The sequence below is a fragment of the Tachyglossus aculeatus genome, chromosome 11 (assembly GCF_015852505.1).
Source record: "Tachyglossus aculeatus isolate mTacAcu1 chromosome 11, mTacAcu1.pri, whole genome shotgun sequence".
NCBI lineage: Eukaryota > Metazoa > Chordata > Mammalia > Monotremata > Tachyglossidae > Tachyglossus > Tachyglossus aculeatus.
In genome coordinates, this window is record NC_052076.1 from 6,591,958 (window position 1) to 6,601,731 (window position 9,774).

Here is a 9,774-nt window from a genome sequence, read left to right on the forward strand (position 1 = left end):
AAAGCACAGTCTCGGCTCACTTGGCACTTGCAAACCCAAGGTGACCCCAGCCTCAGCCCTAGGCACGCTCTCAGAGGTAGGAAGGGGCAGGTCATAAGATCCCTATTTTACAGATGAAGGAACCAAGATGCAGAGAAATGAAATGACTTTCCCCTCATCACCCAGAGAATGCAGGGCAGAGTTGAGACTCAGATCTTGTGACTTCCAGCCCCATGCTCAAGACCTGTGTTAGAGATCCTGATCTGCCTGCAGGGTAACTTCAGGCAAATACATCACTTAAGCTCTCTGGGCCTCAGTTTCCTCATCTGTAAAATGGGGGGTAATGGTACCCTCCTCTCCTACCTCTCACTGCCTCCCAGGGGTGTTGGCAGAACTAAAACAATATCATAGTTGGGAAAGGGCTTTGAAAACTAAAAGTGTTTTATACCATAAAAGTGGAATTGGAATAATTTATTTCCCACGTTTAGGTTCTTCACCAGTGAAACAGATTGTCTCTGTTGCTGAATTGTACTTTTCAAGTGCTTAGTAAAGTGCTCTGCACACAGTAAGCGCTCAGTAAATATGATTGAATGAATGAATGAAAGAAAACAAAGAGCTGCAAATCCCCATGCCAGCCTGCTGGTGTGGATATCTCCCATTTCTCCTTCTACCCACCACCCTTTTGGAGAGGAGGAGGAAAAAAAGCGATGAAATGGAGAAGGTACCCAGCTAGTGCCGAAACCCCCTGGAGCCGCGATAGCAAAAAGAGATTCAAGAAAACATTGATATTTATTTATCTCGCATTTTCTCTCAGATCTGATGACGTGACAACAACCCATGTCAGCAACAGCCCCGGTCCTGCCGGTAACACCTTGAAACTATGCAGACTCAGAAAATAAACAATTGGCACTGTGGCTTCCTTGATAAAACTCCATTGGAAGGACAATCTCTTGGGATACATAATCTAGAATTGTCATGGGATAAGGCTTGCCTGTCTTTTTGATAAAAGATGTCAGCTACTTCTCTGCATCTTCAACTAAAAGAGACACTTTTGATCATTAGGCTGGCTGTTTACGGTGTGCCTGGAGAAAAGAAAAATCACTGCCAACAGTGGTAGATGGCTTTCCCAGCCATGTCTTTAAACTTTTATAAATAATAAAAATCATAATAATAAGTATTTGTTAAGTGCTTACTATGTGCCAGGCACAGTTTTAAACACTGGGGTAGATACACGATATCAGGGTTGGACACAGTCCACATGGAGCTCAAAGTCTTAATCCCCATTTTACAGATGAGGGAACTGAGGTGCAGAGAAGTTAAGTGATGTGCCCAAGGTCACAAAGCAGAAGAGTGGTAGAGCCGGTATTATAACCTAGGTCCTTTTGGCTCCCAGGCCTGTGGTCTATCCACTAGGCCACCTTCACTGCCTCCCTTGTCAGAGGGCAATTTAGCCCAAATCAGGCTTATGCAAAGGGTGCTCAGAATCAATCATATTTATTGAGCACTTACTATGTGTAGAGTACTGTTCTAAACACTTGAGGCCTGTTTCTTGTTTGGTTCCCAGAGGTTGGGGCCCAAGGGTCCCCTTGTGTCACTCAGGTGCCCAAAACGTTCAGAAGCTGCTCCCAGGCTGCATTCATCATTAAAAAACACCCCCCAAGAAAATATCAAGAGCAGATGATCACTAGCCTTGAGCAGGATCATTTTCTGACAGCTTCTCACAAGCTAATGTTTTAGTTGTCCTACTGGTTTGTGTTTAAAATCTATTTGTTCTCTGTCCAATTTCATGGCTGTCTCCTCCTCTAGACTGCAAGGTCTTTGCGGGCACGGAACGTATCTACAAAGAAGCAGCAAGTATGGCCTCGTGGAAAGAATCTGGGCCTGGGGGTCAGAGAACCTTGACAGGTTGCTTGACTTTTTCAATGAGATGGGGATTTAATGACTGTTCTCCTTCCCTCTTAGACTGTGAACCCCACCTGGGGCAGGGATTGTGTTTGATCTGATGGCATTGTTTCTCCCCCAGCATTTAGCACAATGCTTGGCACATAGTAAGTGCCTTCCAAATACCGTGATTGTTAATCAGGGGTCTTTATTGTAGTGCTTACTCAGTGCAGGACAGTGTGCTAAGCTCTTGGGAGAAAACAATATAATGGAGCTTGCAGGCACGTTCCCTGCCCACAGTGAACTTACAGTCTAGATGGGGAGATACATTTATATAAATAAGTTATGGACATTTAGATAAGTGCTGTGGGACTGTGGGGGAGGTGAATGAAGGGTGAAAATGCAAGTGCAAGGGTGATACAGAAGAGAGTGGGAAAAGACGAAATGAGAACTTAGGGAAGGCCTCTTGGAGGAGATGTGCTTTTAATAAGTCTTTGAAGGTGGGGAGAGATGATCATTGATCAGATATGAAGAGGGAGGGCTGCATGCTGGAGGCAGGGTGTGGGCAAGAGGTTGGCTCCAAGATAGGCGAGATCAAGGTACAATGAGTAGGTTGGCATTAGAGGAAAAAAGAGTGCAGACTGGGTTGTAATAGGAAATCAGGGTGGAAAGGTAGGAGGGGAACAAGGTGTTTGAGTGCTTTAAAGCTATTGGTAAGGAGTTTCTGTTTGATGCAGATGTGGTCGGACAACCACTGGAGGTTCTTGAGTGGGAAATAGACTGAATGGTTGATTTTGTAGAAAAAAATGATCCAGGCAGCAGAATGAAGTATCGACTGTAGTGGGGAGAGACAGGAATTTCAGCAGAGACTGATGCAGTAATTAAGGCAGGATAGGATAAATTCTTGGATTAACGTGGCAGTAATCTGGATGGAGAGAAAAGGGTGGATTTTAGGGGTGTTGTGAAGGTTGAGCCGACAGGATTAAGTGACAGATTGAATATGTATTGAATGGGAGAGGTTATTATTATTATTATTATTATTATTATTATTATTCCTCCAGTTTCCCCTGACTGGCTCGCAACAGTTAGGGGGAAACTCAGACAAGAAAACTCTCCTTTGGCTCTGGAGTCCTTGATGGAAATTCACAGTTGGCCCGTCTTCCCAGGAGGTTTGGTGAGCTCCTCCTCGCCCTCCTGACTTCACCGCTGAGCTGATGAAATGTGGAGTGATAGGGAACAGCAGAAGGAGGCTGGCCCACAGTCCACTACATGTTTTCCCTGAATGGTTTGCATGGATGATTTATTCCTCTCAGAGTTTGCCTGCCTTTCCATTGTGGGGCGCATCATGTGTCGAGAGATTGGTTGGATATTTTGGCCCTGCATCAGGGCTCTGCTCCCTTCTGCTTTGCCCTCAGATGCATCCCTGAAGATCCCAACATAAAAACTCAGTTCAAGGCTAAATGAGCCACATCCATGCCTACAAACCCCTCCCTCCCACCACGATCCTGTGCTTGGCCACATGGGCCTATGGGATCAGGGTACAAAAATCTTCCTCTATCCTCTAGTCTGGACACTGAGCTAGGGTTATTATCAATATCAGCATCATTGGTATTGACTGCGTGTCTACAGTGGCAGGGCATTAGATGCCTACTGTTTGCAAGGCACTGAACTGAACATCTGCTGTATGAAGCGCACTCTGTTCAATGCCTGTTGTGTGCACAGCACTTAGTTGAACACCAGTTATGTACTGGACACTCAATTGAGCATCTACTGTAGGCTTGTTATTAGGACTCAGAGAGCTGAGGACAGAGAGCTGTAGTGGACACTTGAGGAGTACACAAAAGAAGTGATCTGTGTCTGGGAGCAGCTGACAATCCATTGTGGGGGGGAAGAGGTAGGCATAAATGCAATAAAGGAAAGCAGGTTGGATTATAAATAAAAGACTCAAAACACAAGGGAACACACTGATGGATAAATCAGCAAACATAGCTCTACATGTCCCCTTCAAACCCACAGTTAAGGGAACAGGGAAGGAGTTTAACTTTCTGCCAGAAAGCTAGTGAGCAAAATAACAACAATATTTATTAAGGACTTATTTTGTGCCAAGCACTGCCCAAAGCACTGGTGTAGATACAATACAATCCCTGTCTCTCATGGGACTCGCAGTCTAAGGGGGAGGGAGAACAAACATTGAGTCAGCATTTTACAGATGAGGGCACTGAGGCACAGAGAAGTTAAGTCACTTGCCCATGATCACACAGCAAACAAGTGGAGGAGCTAGAATTATGACCTAAGCATCATAATGGTGGTGGCAGAGAATCAAATTATGGTTATTATGTTATTTGTTAAGCACTTAGTATGTACCAGGTACTGTACTGAGCACTGGGGTGGATACAAGCAAATCGGGTTGGACACAGTCCCTGACCCTAATAGGGCTCACAGTCTCACTCCCCATTTTACAGATGAGGTAACTGAGGCCCAGAGAAGTGAAGCGACTTGCCTAAAGTCACACAGCAGACAAGTGGCAGAGTGCAATGGAGTTGGTGGACAATCCCTTGCCCTCAAGGAGTTTACCAGTCTACACACATTAAAATACAGGGAGTTGTCCTTCAGTTCGAGGACAGTGCTGCTGTTAATGAGAGTTAATCCCCGAGTGTGGGTGTCTTGCACAAATCCACGCTTTCCTCACTACCCATTTTTTAATTGTATTTGCTAAGTACTTACTATGTGCCAGGTACTTTACTAAGCACTGAAGTGTAAGAATATATAAATCAATCCGGTTGGACAGAATCTATGTCCAACTTGGGGCTTACAGACTTAAGTCCCAATTTTAAAGATGAGGTAACAGGCATACTCTCTCAGGGTCACACCTGGAGGGTTTCCAGTACTCTATAAGTCTCGGCTATGGGAGGGAGAGTCAAGCAGAGGCCTGCCCATTCCATTACTAGCTTGGGCAGTAGCTAGCGAGTGGAAGGCAATCTGCTACAAGTCAAAACTCACCCGTGCTGGGCACTGGTGGCATGGGAAATAGTCGAGGACAGAGACTCAAGTTTACTGTGTAGAAGGAGGCAGTGGTAAACCACTTCTGTATTTTTACCAAGAAAACTCTATGGATCCCCTACCAGAATGATTGCAGATGGAGAGTGGGGCATTCTGGGAGCGATCTGTCCGTGGTGTCGCTATGGGCTGGAAACAACTCGACGGCATAAGACAAGAACTGAGTCATAGAGAAGTGAAGTGATTTGTCCAAGGTTACACAGCACACAAGTGGCAGAGATGGGATTAGGACACAGGTCCTTCTCACTCCCAAACAAGCACTCCATCCATAACGTTGTGACTCTTCTCAACCAAGCTCGATTCCCTGTCCCTCCATCAATCTCACTCCACCCTCAGCACTTATGTGCCTATCTCACATCCCCTATTATTTAGAATACTAAGTCATGTACTGATCCCATCTTCCTTCTATTTTTATTATGGTACTAGTTAAGTGCTTATTATATGTCAAGGACTGTTTTAAGCACTGGAGGAGATTATAAATTAATCAGATTGCATACAGTCCCTGTCCCACATGGAGCTCACAGTCTAAGTAGGCAGGATAACAGGTATTTTCCTCATTTTACAGATGAGGCAGCCGGCGCTGAGATGTTAAGCAACTTGTACAGCAGGAAATTGGCAGAGGTAAGATTATAACCCTGGTCCTGTAACTTCCAGACCAGTGCTCTTTCCCTAATGTCTCTGTCCCTTGCCACAATGTAAATTCCTTGAGGGAGATATAACATCTAACTCCATTGTACTCTCCCAAGTGCAGTGATCTGAGCATCATAGCTGCTCAATAACTACTGATTGATTTTGCAACCGTGGCAATTGTGCCTATGAAAATAGATTGGACCCCTTTTTCTGGCCTCTTGACATTTAAATTAAGCAGTGCTTAGACACCAGAGATTAAGGAAAAAGCTTACTTCATCACTAGTAGAAGTGTTTTTTTGCAGGTAGTGGTGATGGCTTGTACCGAGTAATCCACACTCTCTCTCAGTTGTTCTGTGCCTCCTGGCACCTACTGTGAGACTAGTGGAGTAGCCTATCACAGAACAGACTGAGGCCTCAACAGTAGCAGACACCCTTTAGCCCTCACCCTTGACATAGGCCACACTGAGTGCTCCAAAGTCCCTAAGAACAGTGCTCTGCACTTGATAGATGCTTGGTCAGTTCTGATGATGGTGAATCCATTTCTTTATTTAGGTGGAGAATGATCTCCTGTCTGTCATATACTTCCTCCTTTATATACTGTAAAGTACTTACTTATTCACATTAATGTCTCCCCCTCTAGACTGTAAGTTCATTATGGGAGGGAACGTACCTGCCAATTCTGTTGTCTTGTGGCTCAGTGGAAAGAGCACGGGCTTGGGAGTCAGAGGTCATGTGTTCTAATCCCGGCTCTGCCACTTGTCAGCTGTGTGACTTCGAGCAAGTCACAACTTCTCTGTGCCTCTGCTACCTCATCTGTAAAATGGGGATTAAGACTGTGAGCCCCACGTGGGACAATCTGATCACCTTGTATTCCTCTCAGTGCTTAGAACACTGCTTTGCACGTAGCGCTTAACAAATACCATTATTATTATTGAATCCTCCCAAGTGCTTCGTATGGTGCTCTGCATATAGTATGCACTCAGTAAATACCAATGATTGATTGATTCTTGCTCCTAACTCTGGGAAGCAATTATCCCAGCACAGTACCCTGTAAATCTGTCACCAGAGACAGTTTGATGCAAACCGTCTAATCAGTGCTCTGCTCTCATTCCAGAAAAAAAAAAATTACCCTGTCCTTTCACCACTGCTACACCTCCCCACTACCACCCTAACAAATTTCCCCTTGCTCTTTCCTCCACCCTGGACTCACACAGGAGCATGGCTAGTTGAGCCAAGTGCCTTGAGCTTTTGATCCCTGGTGTTACACATCTCTTCGTCTGGCTTCTCATTTTAAGTGCTTTCAGCACCTGATTTATAAGGAGGTGGGTGGGGTGAGGCTGCTTGATATGTCTTAGGAAACTGACAATAAATCTGATGTTCCTAGTCCAGGTGTGCTCTCTGAGCAGGGACTGCCCCAAAAGTTTAGTAGACAGAAATGAGTGTTCCAGCATTTGTCCCTTGCAAAGAATCCAACACTTTGAGCTCTCTAGATTCCCAATTGAAACCTTGGGATCTTCTTAGATTTCAGCCTTTTGTCCTCTCCGCACACCCAGACATTTCAACCCATAAATTTTATTTTAATAAAAATGGGTGCCTAGTAAGTAGAAGCAAATAAAAAAACCCATGCATGCATACACCACAACTCAAATTTTTATTATTTTTCTTTTGACTCGCTTTGCTTCCCACCCCAGATGTTTCCTTCCACTTATCAGAATGGTGAAAAGAAATTCAATCTTGTCCGACCTTTCTAGGTTATGGGCAGAGGAGGCAAAGATGGTAGGTAAAGAGAACAGGCTTGCTTAGCTAGAAGCCGGGCTGCTAGCTGCTGGATAGAGGTTGGGGCCTCAGGCCTATGGGGAATCTGACTGCATTTGAGAGTTTCTTTTTAACTTCTCACCATCTGAGACATCCTTGTGGACTGTGTCAGAAGCTGCCCTCCCCTCCCCCTGCCAACTGAAACCCAGTCCAAGCCCCCACCCACCTGTTCAGTGGTTATTGAGAATGCTAAATTCATGTCACAACTCTACTTTTATGGTATATGTTAAGTACTTACTATGTACCAGGCACTGTACTAAGTACTGGGGTAGATACCACCATAGGTTTGGACGCAGTCCATGTCCCACACGGGCTCACATTTTACAGATGAGGGAAATGAGGCACAAAGAAGTGAAGTGACATGCCCAAGTTTCCACAGCAGACAAGTGGAAGATTAGACAAGATTAGAACCCAGGTCCTCCGAGTCCCAGGACCGGGCTCTATCAACTAGGTCACACTGCCTCTCATTGTCCTCCTCATCTCCTTTTAATCATTTTTGCAGTGTTCAATCCCTTTCTGAGAGCAGCTCCTAGGCAAAGTCCAGCTTCCCCTCAGAATCATCAGTCAATGATACTTACTGAGCACTTACCATGTGCAGAGGACTGTACTAAATGTTTGGGAGGGTACAATATAACAGACATGTTCCCTGCCCACAGTGAGTTTACAGTGTAGAGGATAGAAATGGAGGTAGTAACTGTGACCGAGTGAAGATGGCCCCAAAGTGGAGGCTGGGGGCTCTGGGTTCTAGTCCCAATGCTGCTACTGACTGCTAGGTGAGCTTGGGCAAATCCTCTAACTTCTCATTAGAATTGCAAAATGGCAATTTCTGCCTGTTTTCCCTCCTAAACTGTGATCCTGATGTGGGACAGGGATGCCCAACTTGATTTAACTCATAATAATAATAATAATAATAATAATGGCATTTGTTTACTATGTGTGAGGCACTGTTAAGGGCTGGAGAGCATACAAGGTGATCAGGTTGTCTGTCCCACGTGGGGCTCATAGTCTTCATCCCCATTTTACAGATGAGGGAACAGAGGCCCAGAGAATAATATTAATAATAATAATAATAATAACAGCATTTATTAAGCGCTTACTATGTGCAAAGCACTGTTCTAATCGCTGGGGAGGTTACAAGGTGATCAGGTTGTCCGACGGGGGGCTCATGGTCTTAATCCCCACTTTACAGATGAGAGAACTGAGGCCCATTGCCCAAAGTCACACAGCTGACAGTTGGCAGAGCTGGGATTTGAACCCATGACCTCTGACTCCAATGCCCGTGCTCTTTCCACTGAGCCACGCTGCTTCTCATTTATTTGTATTGATGTCTGTCTCCCCCGCTGTAGACTCAGTTCAGAAGTCAAGTGACTTGCCCAAAGTCACACAGCTGATAATTGGCAGAGCTGGGATTTGAACCCATGACCTCTGACTCCCAAGCCCGTGCTCTTTCCATTGAGTCATGTTGCTTCTCTATGCCTACCCTAGTATTAAGTACAGTGCTTAGCACCTAGTAAATGCTTAAAAACCTAATGATAAAAATTTAACCTCTCTGGGTCTCACTTTTCTCATCTATAAAATGGGAAAAGATACCTCTTCCCCCTCTTATGAGCCCCTTCAGGGACAAGGACTATGAATGTACGAATAATCTTGGCCTCTCTCTCCTCAACAAGGATGATGGGAGTAACATAAATCAGAAACTTTGTACTTTCTGAGGAAAGGAGGTTTTTTTTAAAAAAAAATTGTATTTTGTTAAGCAAATTTCTAAACCCTGGGGTAGATACAAATGAATTAGGTTGGACACCGTCCCTGTCCCTCATGGGATTGACAGTCTAAATAGGAAGGAGAACGAGGGAAAGGAGGCACAGAGAAGGTAAGTGACTTGCCTATGGTCACACAGCAAGGATTTGGCAGAGTCAAAATTAGAACCCAGATCCTCTGACTCCCAGGCCTGTGCTCTTTCCACAAGGCCATACTATCTAGTTGTTTATTGAATAAGCAATAAACAGTTGAATAAACCCCTTGAGGGGGCTGGGGGTTGTAAGGCAGTTATTTAGACAATTCTCCTAGATTGCTGGACAGTGAAAACTCTAAAACAAACCATGCCTGCAGCTGCCTCCTAGATGTAGTATTTGCAGAGTTATTATTTCAGTTATTTAAACTTTAAGCTCATTATGGGCAGGGAACATGTTTATCCACTCTGTTATATTGTACTCTACCAAATGCTTAATACTGTGCTTTGCACAGTAAAAAAACATGACCAATTGATTTAGCAAGAGACCAACATTGGCTGGAAAGCCTGCCAAATGGCTGCAGTGGTGGAGTTACTATCTAATGGTCTTGGTTGTTCACATCTCTTCTTTTGCATGTCTAAATCCCAAGGAATAGACCTACCCCCAAAATAATATGTCCATC

The 9,774-nt window shown here is 44.6% G+C and overlaps 1 non-coding gene across 1 annotated transcript; it reads left to right on the plus strand.

The window, feature by feature from the left end:
• The first annotated feature begins 4,712 nt into the window (after window positions 1-4,712).
• Window positions 4,713-4,850, plus strand: LOC119935368. The gene has a single exon (XR_005453252.1). It is a non-coding gene; the product is annotated as a small nucleolar RNA SNORA7 (small nucleolar RNA).
• The last annotated feature ends 4,924 nt before the right edge of the window (window positions 4,851-9,774 follow it).